Below are 13705 nucleotides of genomic sequence, written 5' to 3'. Positions count from 1 at the left end.
GCCACTGTCCCTTCACTGCCCAGGATGGGGCTGTGCTGGGGGCTGTGTAGGCGGGGCAACGGGCAAGCCTGTTAGTTGCACCACCCGTGCCTCAAGCTGGCATAGGGGCTCAAGGACAGAGTCCCAAATCTCCCTACGCACCACAGTCCGGACACTACGGAGGGTGAGTGGTGTATCTCCTCCGTCCACACTTGCAGAGGGGGTGCGAGCCCCATCCCCTGCAGCGCTTCCACCCGCAGGTGGCACAGGGCCACCGGAGGAGGGTCCGGACTCAGCACTAGTGCCAGGTGCACTCGCCAGCTGAGGTGGGAGAGGTGGGTCCGCCGGAACTCGCCTTCCCTGTCGTTCTATGTTTTGCATTATGTCATGACAGTTTGGGTTAGTGACATATAATACCATTCACAGTTAGTTGTAACAGCATGCATTAGTATTCCCATTAACCAAACACCCAGATATTCACACCATTGAACAGCGTGCATAACACATGCATAATTTGAACAGTAATACACAGTCCAACAACATGCAGGGTTGATTGATGGCCACAGGCCATCAGGTGTGGATGTATGAACAGGGTGGATGCATCAACAGACATGCAAATATATATGACCCAACAGGACAGACGTCCAGGGTGTTAATTGTGATTGCACATACCATTTTCACGTGGAATGGGTTATAGGTGGTTAGAGGGTGGGGTAAATACAGTAATATTAACGCCTTCGAATACAAATACATATGCTGTACATTTCTAATAGCTACAGTTATATACACACTACTGTTCTAACTACAGTGTCCTATATGTTAACTACTTAACCTTGCAGATGGGACTGTTACTGCAACATCAATCTACATTTTCTTGCTGTTCATACACATTCATATCGAGCTTTGTTCAGATACATCATCCTGTTACTTTTGCTTTATATACTTGTAGACAAGTGTGGATGTTTGGTATATCAGACAATCATCCTATCTGCGTATTTCAGACTGGGAGCAACATATCCAGATTTTGGTGTACACATTCCACATGCAGCAACACTTTGAACAGATTTTGCTGTTTGGTTTTGAGTCTCACATGCATTTAATTATGTCCTAACTGCAGTATAGTTTATTCAGGGGTTATTACTACTGTATTCCTGACACTTTCTCACACTCTCTCACTTGCTTTCATGTTACTATTCAGACTGGTACTTCTAGGCTTTATTGACATGTTTATTACATGTTATTACAGTTCTTTCCAGCAGTCTCACTTCTGTCATGTTTCAGTATTTCCACAGGGATATATTTCACACATGTGATTTCATCCTCTTCTGCAGCTATACTTTACATGCTGCTGCAGGTTGTGTACTATTTTCTTACAGGCAGGGCAGTTTTATTTCAAAATACATGTTGGACAGTTTCATGTTTAGTTTACACTTACAGGCTGGGAACTGTTGTAATCAGGCAATACTTGCATACACTTTCACACTGTTACTTGCAGATTTAATTCCTTCCTGGCTACACTGCACTCTTTTGCTGACTGTCATACATTTATATATCTTTACAGTTACTAGTAGTGGATTACTGACCTGCCTGGTGGCGCAACCGCACCAGCCTATCGGCATAGGCTCTGCAGTTCGCAGAACGGACACCTGCAGCTGTAATATAAATGAAGTAATATTGGAATACACATCTCCATAATTTCAGGTAGTTTAACTTTCTACATACATAATTAATTGTTACTTACTCAGTGGTGGGGTGTTGGGTGATTGCCGGGCCTCCTGGATCCAAAGGTTCAGTTGGTCCTGCTTGCGTCTCTTCAGGTCCGCATGGTGGTGACGGACCTGCTCACCTGTCCTTGGAATTCCTGTGGCACTGGTGAGTTCATGAGCCAACTGGTCCCATGCCTCAGCCCTGTACGCTCCCCAGAGGACCTGGCCCTGCATGAGTTGGGCCTCATGGTTGTGGACTAGGAGCCAGGCCATGTACCTGGACTCCTCAACACCCCACCTCTGCGCTCGGCGACTACCCTCTCCTACACCTGACATTCTGCCTGCAGGTCTGTTCTACAATTGTTTATGCTGTGTATTCCCGCCTATGGGGCTTATATAGTCCGTTTTCCGCACATATCTGTGATTGGCCATTTTGGAATTGTATCAACTTCAGTAAACCTGCATTGTCATGCTGTAGTTTGTATTCATTCCTATATATGAGCTATTATTGCATTTCTAGGTACTGCTGTCATGGCTTAGTGGTTCTGTACCTTGACTATGGTGTATAGTATCCTGGGTTCGAACCTGGCCACTGCTTTTATTTTTCATGACTGTCTAGACATGTTGAGGGGTGTGTCTGTGTAAAGGCAGTTTTGATACGGCTTGCTCAACGCGTTGCCCGTCGGTTAGCTTGTTTGCGGTGCGCAGCTCCGCGCAAATGGGGTACGCTGGTTTAAGCCTCATTTGGCTATCGGCACGCATATTCCACTCAGCTCAGTTAGGGGCATATATATTTAGCATGGTAAACCACTGCTCAGCTACGGGCACTCATTTTGCACCAGTTAAACCAATGCTTATCTACGGGCACATACACTCACTCTGTTGAACTGTAGCTCAGCTATGGGCACATCTGGCAGTTTCTATTCATTTCTTAGCTCACATTTATTCAATATAAATGGGCTATTTCATTGCATTTTACATATATTCTGGTTTTATGTGTACATATGTGTCAGGGACTTGTTTCCTGCTTATTTTGCATAAAGACAAAAATTTTGTGTTGTGGGGGCTCGAACCATGAATGCCTGCTCTGCAGCTGGCATCTCTACCACTACGCTATTGCTTCCTGGCTTATTTTGCATATTTAGTTCTTATATGCTTTCCCATTGACTGCTAACTGTAGCTGCGCTACGGGCACGCCCGCGCAAACGAGCGCATTCACGGTTAAACATTGTTACAATTTAAAAAAAATATGACATGTTCATTTAGATTGTTTTATGTTTAATAGTCTGTAGGGGCATGTGTTGTGTTGTGTTTATTCACATTTCCGTGGACTCTGTTGTGGGTGTCTACTTTGGACACCTTTACACTTATGGGGGCGTGTCCGCTTGCAGGGATCAGCCTACGGACACGCCCCCACATGTCTTACATGGACCATGTTAGACTTAGGTGTGATTCAGCATGCTCTCATGAATATGCAGAGCATGCTGACATCACTCCGTTTAACTGCAGCCTCCGTGTATGAGTTATAACTCTTACACGGAGGCTACGTGAATCCTGGTCTCTATTTCTCAAAAAACTGATGCCCATGACAAAGAAATATAAAACTTACAAGCAAAATTAACAGACCTGGAAGCAAGATCTCGAAGGAACAATATCATCATCAGAGGAATACCTGAAACTGTACTTCATAACAATCTAATACCAACAATCAAGCAAATAATAAATTCCCTCCGAGAGGAATCTGAAGAAATGCAGCAAATAACAATAGAGAGAGCCCACAGAGCCCTGAGGGAAATGCAAACATCACTGAAACCAAGACCTGTCTATATTAAAATATTAAACTACCAAGATGTAAATAAAATCATACTGGCAGCAAAGAAAAAAAGCGCACTCACCTGGAATAATAATAAAATCTCCTTTGCTCAAGACCTCCCAATACAAATAAGACAAGCAAGACAACTACTATCTCCATACTGCAGGTTCCTAATAGAAAAAAAATCAAATTCCAGATGAAATATCCAAATCAGTTAATCTTTTACATCAAAGAGGTTAAATACATGGTTGCTAACCCCAAAGAGGCAAAAGAGACATTCCTGGCTGTTTTCAAGCAAATTCCACCTTCAGAAGTGAAATAAATCCACAAAAAAAAGATAAAGGTCCCTTGGATGAAAAAATGACCCCATTCATGTGCACTCTAGCTGGGATCCAACTCTGAAATCTTCCCCTTGCTGTCTAGGCCCTTGGGTCATTGATGTGAGCCATGAGGAACACAGGAAAGGGAAGTACAGCCTGGGTGGGAACCAAAAATGAACTGCTGTTTCCGATGCACGAATATAGGAAGGAAGTTCCCATCTCGGATATTGGCTTGCAAATTCAGTCCCCCTAGGCTTTTGATGGCTTCATTAAGAACAGTCAGACAAAATGGATTTCAGCAAGCTCCAAAGGATTTTACTGCCTAAAAAATGAAAATTGATCTGCACCAGCTAAAAGAAGAAAGCTGCCCCACAGATGTCAACCGACTTGCAAGCAAAACCTTGAAGAAATAAGGTACTGTTGAACTGAACCATTCACTAAAACAGTACACCCAGTACTGTGTAGGTGAATGAAACTCCAGCCTTAAATAATAGGCAAGAAATAAACTGTCAGAATTATGCTAGCTCATAGCTTAATATTGGGGAAAAAGGGAAAAATTGTGAAATGTTTTATGTAAATACTAGAAATGTGTTAAAAGATCCTGGAGAGAAGTAATCTCAGGAAATTAGTAAAATAACCTAACAATCCTGGGATAATGTAAATATAGCCTTAATATGTCAACTATAGCAGAAGGACTGTTTGGCTAAGCTGTTTTTCTTTTTTTTTTTTTTTTTTGTCTCTCTATACTTCCTACTTCTGTTAAATAGGTGCCAAGTATATATTTTATAACCCACACAGATTGATGTGGAAAAACATCACTATAGGCACCAAAGAAGGCCGAAACCTGAATAAGTAAAGGGGAGGAAAAAGAAGTCAAATGAGAGAAAAATGTAAAAATGACAAGATTGATTGTTTAACAATATTACTATGGTACACATATTGCTATAATTTACTGAGGAATGTATATTAATATTCTGTTTTAAAAATACTATTAGAAAGAATTAGTCACAAGACAAAAACAATACATGCTGTACCTTAAATGCAATACCATCACTGTATAAATAATATGTTGGAAGATGCTAGGGATATTAAGTAGCAGTGTTTGTTGAGGGAACTAGTTTGTTCAGCTTTGTCCACATTGTTTATAGTAACACAGGGGGGATACTATGGAGTAAATCTATATCTAAAAAGAAAACACATTCCAAGATTAGGCGTAAAGGTAAACCATATAATGAACCTTCACCCCCCCCCCCTGATTATTCCTGGTCCAGGGATATAGTGGTTAGGCATGTGTAGGGACGGGGATAAATAGATGCTTTCCTAAACCATCACACAGTAACACATACAAAACTAACAAAACAAAACTAATATACATGGCATATCTAAGGAATACACCTAATAAATAAATGTGGGAAATAGAATCATGGAATGTTAAAGGGCTCCAAAACAAGAAGAAAAGAAAACTATTCTTACACCTTACATTAAAAACCACAGCCAACCTCATACTAATACAAGAAATGCACTTGACTGCAGATCAATGGGCAGAAATTAGCAGAAAGAAATGGATAAGTCAAATCATAGCTTCAGAGGAGAAAACCAACAGTGGTGGGGCTGCCATAATAATTAAAAACCAATTTAAAGAAAAATACTTAAAACCAAAGCTGACAAGGAGGGAAGATGGTGCTATTTAACATTTAATAGTCCTACAATACCAAAACCTATAATGGTACTTAATGTTTACGCACCCTGTAATAACCAACAACACTTTTTTATGTCATTATACCCAACCTTAAACCAATTTAAAGATCACTATCTAGTGATTGGAGGTGACTGGAATACATATCAAAACCCAGAAAAGGATAAATCTAATCTGACCAAATCACATAATAAACAAGCTACATTAGCCCTTAATGAACTCAAACAAGATTTCAAACTATATGACCCTTTTAAACATGGGAACAGTGCAGATAAAACAGGGAAATTCACATTCTATTTGCAATGCCACAAAATGTGGTCAAGGATAGACTTCTTCTTAATCTCTGACATATTCATTAACATGGACCCAACAATAACTATACATACCAGGTTCTTTTCAGATCACTCCAAAATCACACTGAACATTAACTGGGACAAAAAGATATATTTAGAGACTAGGGGTCATAATTGGTCATTAAACCCTAATTTACCAAAGCACAAATCAGAGGATTGTTTATCAAAAAAGCAGCATACTATAAAAAAATACAAATGAAAGAGGAGCATATACTGAAAGGGAAAATAGAGCATCTTGAAAAAGAACTAATAAATAACCCTTAGAACCAAACAGAAGCAGAACTTTTAAAACTGCAAAGGGATCTATATATGTTAGAAACCAGGAACCTATCTTTCTATGAAGCCAGAATGTTAGCCACTTACGCAGAAGAAGCTCAAATACCATTTAGAGCTCTGGCCAGAATTATCTGCCAACACAAAAATGCCTCCAATATATCAGAAATAAACTACAGAGACAAAAACTAACAAAAATGAAGACATTATTAAAACATTTGAACAAATATACTCTCAAATATATGGAGCACAAATACTACAAACCTCAAAGGAAGATAGAACTCTTTTTATTCAAAAACTGAAATTCCCTAAACTCAATTTAGACCAACAAAAAAAACTAACTGAGCCGATATCCATTAGTGAAATTATTACAACAATCAAACACTTAAAAATGCATAAGGCTCCAGGTCCGGATGGACTCACATCAGAATTTTACAAAGCATTTTCCCCCTTGATAGCCAAACTACTGTACTATACACTGAATTACATAATAAACTATAAAATAAATGATATCCACTTTAATGCCTCTAAAACTATATTTATATTAAAAGAACACACAGACCCCAAAACCCGACAGCTACAGACCCATCTCCCTCTTAAATATAGATACTAAAATATTTACCTCTATACTTGCAAACAGAATGAAAAATCTGATAGAAAAATCCTCTCCCCAGAACAATCGGTTTTACACCACATAGACAGACTAGTGACAATACATTAACATTAGATGCACTAATATCCTACACTAACCGATACAATATCAACATCTACACAATGGTAGTGGATGCCCACAAGGCATTTGATAGGGTTAATCTAGAATTCTTACTCTAAACACTACCCTACTTTAATATACCCAATAACTTCATTCAGATCATCCAAACTCTCTATAGCAACCCATACTCATCTCTGTATATAAATAAAACTTGGTCAAATAGGATCCTAATAAAAAATGGAACAAGACAAGGATGCCCACTATCACCCTTCCTGTTTAACCTATACCTAGAACCACTCTTTCTATACATTAAACAAAATACATATCACAATCCTCCATCAATATACAACTTCAAAATATACCTCACTGCATTTGCAGATGATCTGAACATATACTGCACTACACCAAATTCAGATATAAACAAAATAATAGCTGCAATTGAACATTTCGACTATGTCTAACTACAAACTAAACCTTAATAAAACTAATATTTTCCCCATAAAAACACCCAAACTCATCTCACTAATACCATTGTTAAACACAATAAAAATTAAAGAAGAAACTAAATACCTGGGAATCACCTTTTTCCAGAGTAACAAAGACTTCTACCAACACAATGTAAACCTTAAATGGCAAAATATAATGCAAAACTGCAAAAGATGGAACAACCTAAAACTACCATTCTTGGCCAAAGTATCAGTAATCAAAATGAACATTTTACCTAGATTAATGTATATATTCATGACATCACAGACAATACATAATAAATTCTTCAAACAAATTCATACCTTCCTAGCAAAATTTATATGGGAACCCAAAAAAGCCAGAATCTCCTATCCAAAATTAGCACTCCCCAAAAGCAAAGGAGGACTAAATCTACCAGATTTTAAAATGTACTACTCGATTATTAACACTAACAGGATATTGAGAATAGCTGAACATAACCCGTCAATGGAAAATTGGTCTCCTCTCTGGGTGACAATATATTATAGATATATTAAAGCTCTAGGTTTCAATCCCAAAGCACTTCCATTCCTGAAGCAGAAAGAAATACAAACTTATAACATTATAGAGCCCTTAAAACATTCTATCAACCTAGCGCAAAAACTCTTTCAATTCTTGAACCTTAGACATGCCATGACAATACTGCAACCCCTTCATAAAAACCCAAATTTAAGAATAAACAATAAGATGCTGGACTTAGTCCCTTTTCCCAGACTAAAAGATAAAACAATCCAAGATATCTATCCCCACCTTAACTGTTCAATACAAGAAATGAGGACCAACTTAAACCTCCCTAAATCACACATAATAATCCTAAGACAAATCAAAGAACTGTGTTCCAGTTATCTCCAAAATATTACTATGACCAATAGTGACATAGAAACTTGTAGCAGGCTTTGGAAAACTATTATCACAACAAAGAAAACTATTACCAATTCATATAAAATGATAAATGAAATCAAATACCAGAAGGACCTCCTCTTCTCTAACTACTGGAGAAAAATTAAACCATCCATAGATGATCAGCAAATAAGCCAGGCAATCAATCTAACACTGAAGATTCTACCCTCAAAAGTTAGCATACACTCAGCTCATGATCAATAATAATGCTTATTTTACACCTGCAATCCTACACAAATTTAACACATCAAAATCACCTTTCTGCCCACACTGTAAGGACCAGATAGCTGACTTAATCCATGTATTTTGGAGCTGTAAATGTGTCTATAAACTCTGGAACTCTCTCAAGGTACAATTACAAAAAACGGGTTATCAAACATCTACATTAACTTAGGAATTCACTCTGTTACACATTCTCCCACCCAACATCCCAAGAAAACAAGCAAATACTCTTTTAACAATTTTCCTACTAATGAAACTGTATATAGCTTTTAAATGGCTAGATACGATAAATATCTCTTGGGAGGGTTTTAAACAAGTAGCTATACAACACTTTTTAGCTCATAAAATAGTAATAGATAAAAGAAACAAAAACATGAAATCCAGAGAAATTTGGGAACAAACCTTTAACATCATATTAGCATAATTCATCACACAGCAACTTAGAAATACACTATAATGGAACCAAAGAACACATACAAGTTCAGATATTAAATAATAACTTGGACATTACAAATGTATATACTGTCTATATAACTGTGGAATTAACAATGAAAGCATCTATGTACATAGTGTAAATAGATATGTTGTATGACCTATATCCTGTGGTATTTGACATCAATGTATAACATATGTATATGTGTGTATGTGTATGTATGTATATATGTGTGTATGTATGTATGTATATATATATATATATATATATATATATATATATATATATATATATATATATATATACATATATATATGTATATATATATATATATATATATATATATATATATATATATATATGTATATATATATATATATATATATATATATATATATATATATATATATATATATATAGATATATATATATATATATATATATATATATATATATATATATATATATATATATATATGCACACGGTCATGTTGTAAGATGTTTTTTATTTGTGACATTTATTAATGTAAAAATAAAAATAAAAATTATTGAAAAAAAAAAAATTTCAAGGCTATTAAAAGTAAACTTAAAGTAGGGTTACAACCGCTACTTCTTTACCACGAGGGCACTAAAAAAGCATTGCAGTTCATAAAGGCTTCTTATTAGAACTAATGGACAGAATTATTTGCACACACTTGAGCAAACTTTGTAGGGACAAGTAAAGGAAAACAAATCTATTCATTGTGTTTTACTTTTGTATAAAGAGACAGCGACCTAAATGCCTACATCTGTACCGCAGTGAGCACAAAGCTTTAAAAAATGACAGCAGTGTCTAAAGTTTCCATTCCTTCCAAGCTCTGAGATAGCATGCCATGCCTGTAGGTACATTCAGGTGAATCTTCTCCCTCAAAGATCAGGTTCTGTTCCTTATGGAGATAATTAGTAATAGGAAGATTAAAACTAAATGTTTTAGGGGCACTTTGCCAAACAACAGAAAATCCTAAGACTGTACTTGGTATGAAAAATTACCTTGTCCTTCCTCATGTAAAAAAAGCATACTCTGCCCAAAAAAATTCAGAAGGAAGGCACAGTTTTAATAAAAGGTATTGGCAGCCACTGTGTTCACTTAGTAGAATTCCTCAATGATGCTATCACACAAATGCATTAATTCATTAACTGATGCAACCTGATATGATTTTATATTTAGCCTTATTCTACAATAGAAATAATAAATAATAAATAAAAATGAACACAATCTTTAATCCATCTATTCATTCAGAACCCCTGTTTCCCATTTTTCTGCATATGGCACTGGGGTGTCACATCAAAAGCTGCCATCACTGAGTCAACGTTCCCACTTACAGGTGACTAGGCACAATATTTTCAGTTTTGCATCTGCCTCCAGTTAAAAAAGGTTGATGCTAGCCAAGTTAGAGCCACCTGATTTCAATATTTCACCTCTGAACATTGGGCTCTCCTGATGACCTTATCACATCATCTTTCCCTAGTAAGATATACCTTCTTACAGCATGAATGACTTTCTTTTTAAAAAGTGAGCATTTTTATCTTTAGCTGTCTTGTCTAAACTGTTGAATGTCATGCCCACAGTCGTAAGCCTACATCAGGGGCACTTTATTCCTGATATCATGTAACTGAAGTCCTTGCTTTCCCTGTTATGGTAGACAAGACCAGATGAGTCTTTTCCTATCTTAGTTCATTTCTTCATGTCAGTTATCAGGCATCATTGTTGTCCATTACAGTTTTATTTATTTTATTTATTTTTATTTTACATTTGTTTACCGGGCTAGTCTAACTGGATACATGTCCATTTTCAGTAGAGGCCCGGGGAGATAAGCTCCTAGGTAAGACAATGAATTTAACACAATTCTATCTATGGATATAGAAGACAAATAAATCTATTTACAGTGCCAATTACAGGTTATCATAGTAAAAAAAAATAACAGTGTAGAATACAGGCATAACAAAGGATGCAGTTAAAATCCCAAAATTTACAGTTTAGAATACAGTCATAGCAAATGAAAGTAATATAGATAAGGTGTTCTAGAGATAGTTAGTAGAAGAGTAGATGGGATGGGAAGATCAGAGTATTTAGTGACTCTTGAGCTAGTCAGGTTTAGAGCATGGGCATAGCCAGTGAGTATTGAGATGCACTTTCAGATTGTTTTTGAAACAGGAAAGTGAGGGAAATGTGGAGAGTTCGTTTGGTAGGAGATTCCAGGCTTTTCCAACTATATTAGAAAAGAGTGAGTCACCAGCCTTGTTGTTTGTTTTAGTAGTATGTGCTAGGAGTTTCTGAGAAGACCTTAAGGAATCTAGGTTTTTATAGGGAGTGATTAGTTTGGAAAGAATAGGTGTTTTGGAAGGTGTGTAAAGGGTTTTGTGAGCTATAGTTAGTTGATGGTATTTAATTAGATTTTGTAGTTCAAGCCATCCTAGCTGTTTTAAATTAAGGCAGTGATGGGTTCTAAATGGGTTACCTGTTGCAAATCTGGCGATGTTATTGTAGGACATTTCCAGTTTGCTGAGATTATTTTTAGATAGTTTAGTAAAAATAGGTGAAGCATATAGAAGAGGAGAGATTAGATGAGTGTGTGCTATTGTGGTTCGAGCTGAAGGTAGGAGAAATGATTTTATCCTATATAGAGAGCCTAACTTTTTGTTGACAGTTTTTATAGTATTGTTTATATGGATATCAAAGTTTAGATTATTGTCAGTGGTGACTCCTAATAGTTTGGTGGTAGGTTCAGGGGATATAATAGTTTTATTGGTAGAGTTAACTGAGAAATCCAATGGGGGGATTTTCTAGTAGTTGAGAAAAGGAGGAGTTTAGTCTTTTTGGGGTTTAAGAGAAGGCATCTATGCGTGAACCATTGCTCAACTGTGTTAAAGACTTGTTGGGTAAGGTAGAGAAGTTCAGAAGAGGAGGGGGCTGAGCATATCAGTGTGGAGTCATCTGCATATTGTATGCATGTGGCTTGGGGGATGGCAAGGTGAAGGTCATTGATGAAAATGGAAAAAAGTAGAGGTCCAAGGATGGATCCTTGGGGCCACCAAGGTTGACTGGCAAGTGAGTAGAGAGAGACTTGTGCCATAGTACGGCCTGTTGTCTTTTATTAAGGTAGGACTGAAACCACTTTATGGAGGATGTATCAAGAGACAGGGATTTCAGTATTGTGATGAGAATTTGGTGATTTACCATGTCAAAAGCTTTAGACAGGTCAATAAATAGGGCAGAAGAGAGTTTGTTTAGATTGCGGTGTTTGTTGATACTGTGAAGGAAAGAAGGGCGGTAGTGGTGCTATGTGAAGGTCTAAAGCCATGCTGACAGTTGGCTAGTAAATTATTTTGTGTTAGATGGTGAAGTAGTTGTCTGTGAATGCATTTTTCCATGATCTTTGCCAGAGGTGAGAGGAGGGCAATGGGATGATAGTTGGAGAGTTCAGTGGATTGCCCACCTTTGTGGAGGGGGGTAATATGGGAAATTTTCCATAAAGTAGGGATATAACTTTCGGTAAGAGTTCTATTGATCAGGATAGATATTGGATAGGCAATAGTTTTAGCGGCTAGTTGTAGGAATTCAGCAGGCAGTTGGTCTGCTGAGGGAGAGCATGGTTTCAATTTCTGAAGAAGGGTTAGTATATATGATGTTGGGATGGGTTGAAAGTGAAAAGAAGGGGGAGAGGTTGCTTTATTAGTAGGTAAAGTAAAGTTGTTAGGTGAGAGCTGACTAGCTAGTGTTTGTATAGTGTCAGTGAAAAAGGTATTAAAATCATTGGCTATATTTATTGGTGTTTTGTGTTCAGTGTTTTGAGGGTTAGGAGTGGTGGATTGCCCTGGATGAAGTAGTTGGTTGATACTAGACCAAAATTTCTTTGGCTTGTTTTGACTGTTTATAGTACAGATTTGGTCCTGACTGTTGAGCCATGTTTCAGCAGAAGACTGCAGTGCTACTGCTGGCCAGGGAGGGATGACAGTGACTAGTCAGTTCTTGCTCACCCATCTCAGAAAAAGATTGTTGACTTTGAATGCAGGGTATTAACTGGCTGAGAAGACTAAGAAACACAGATCCAAACTCACTGGGACTAGGGGCACAATGTTGATGCAAACACTCATGCTAAGAATCATAGTTATATTGAAGCATGGACTTGCATGGGATCCATGTAGCAGGCATTGTACCTCATTTGATGGCCAGCAGGGAAATGACATTACATCATCATTATCACCCCCTTTTCCCATTTTCTACATTGAGTTGGGGTGTTGCATTAACTTATGCCATAAATGACACTCTCCTGAAATCTTCAGGTCATGCCTGACTGTCACACGTCTTTTCTCACACAATCCATACACCTCTTTGCTGGATGTCCTCGTTTCCTCTTACCTTCTTCCTGTCTGTCCCAAATCTTCTTCACCAGATTGTCTTCTGCTTTTATGCATATCTGCCCAAACTACTGTACTCTGATTTTTGATATTGTCTGCAATTGGAGCTACTCGGGCTTCTGCTCTGATGTTGTCATATCGTCATCTGTCCCACAGTGTGCATCTTACCACCCATCTCAGCCAGTTCATCTCCATCACTTCTAGTTTCCTTAACTGCTCTGTCTTCACTGACCACTTTTCTGTACCATACAGTAGTACTGATCACAATACTGTTTTGTACACCTTACGTTTAAGCTTCATTGGTATTCTTTGGTCGGTGCAGTAGTGCAGTGGTTTTTTGTTGTCACCTCACAGCAGGAGGGTCTCTGGTTCAATTCTTGGCTGGGGTGCTTTCTG

The sequence above is a fragment of the Protopterus annectens genome, chromosome 8.part0 (genome assembly GCF_019279795.1).
Source record: "Protopterus annectens isolate FY-2018-M chromosome 8.part0, PAN1.0, whole genome shotgun sequence".
Taxonomy (NCBI): Eukaryota; Metazoa; Chordata; order Ceratodontiformes; family Protopteridae; genus Protopterus; species Protopterus annectens.
Note: the sequence above shows the minus strand (reverse complement) of the source record.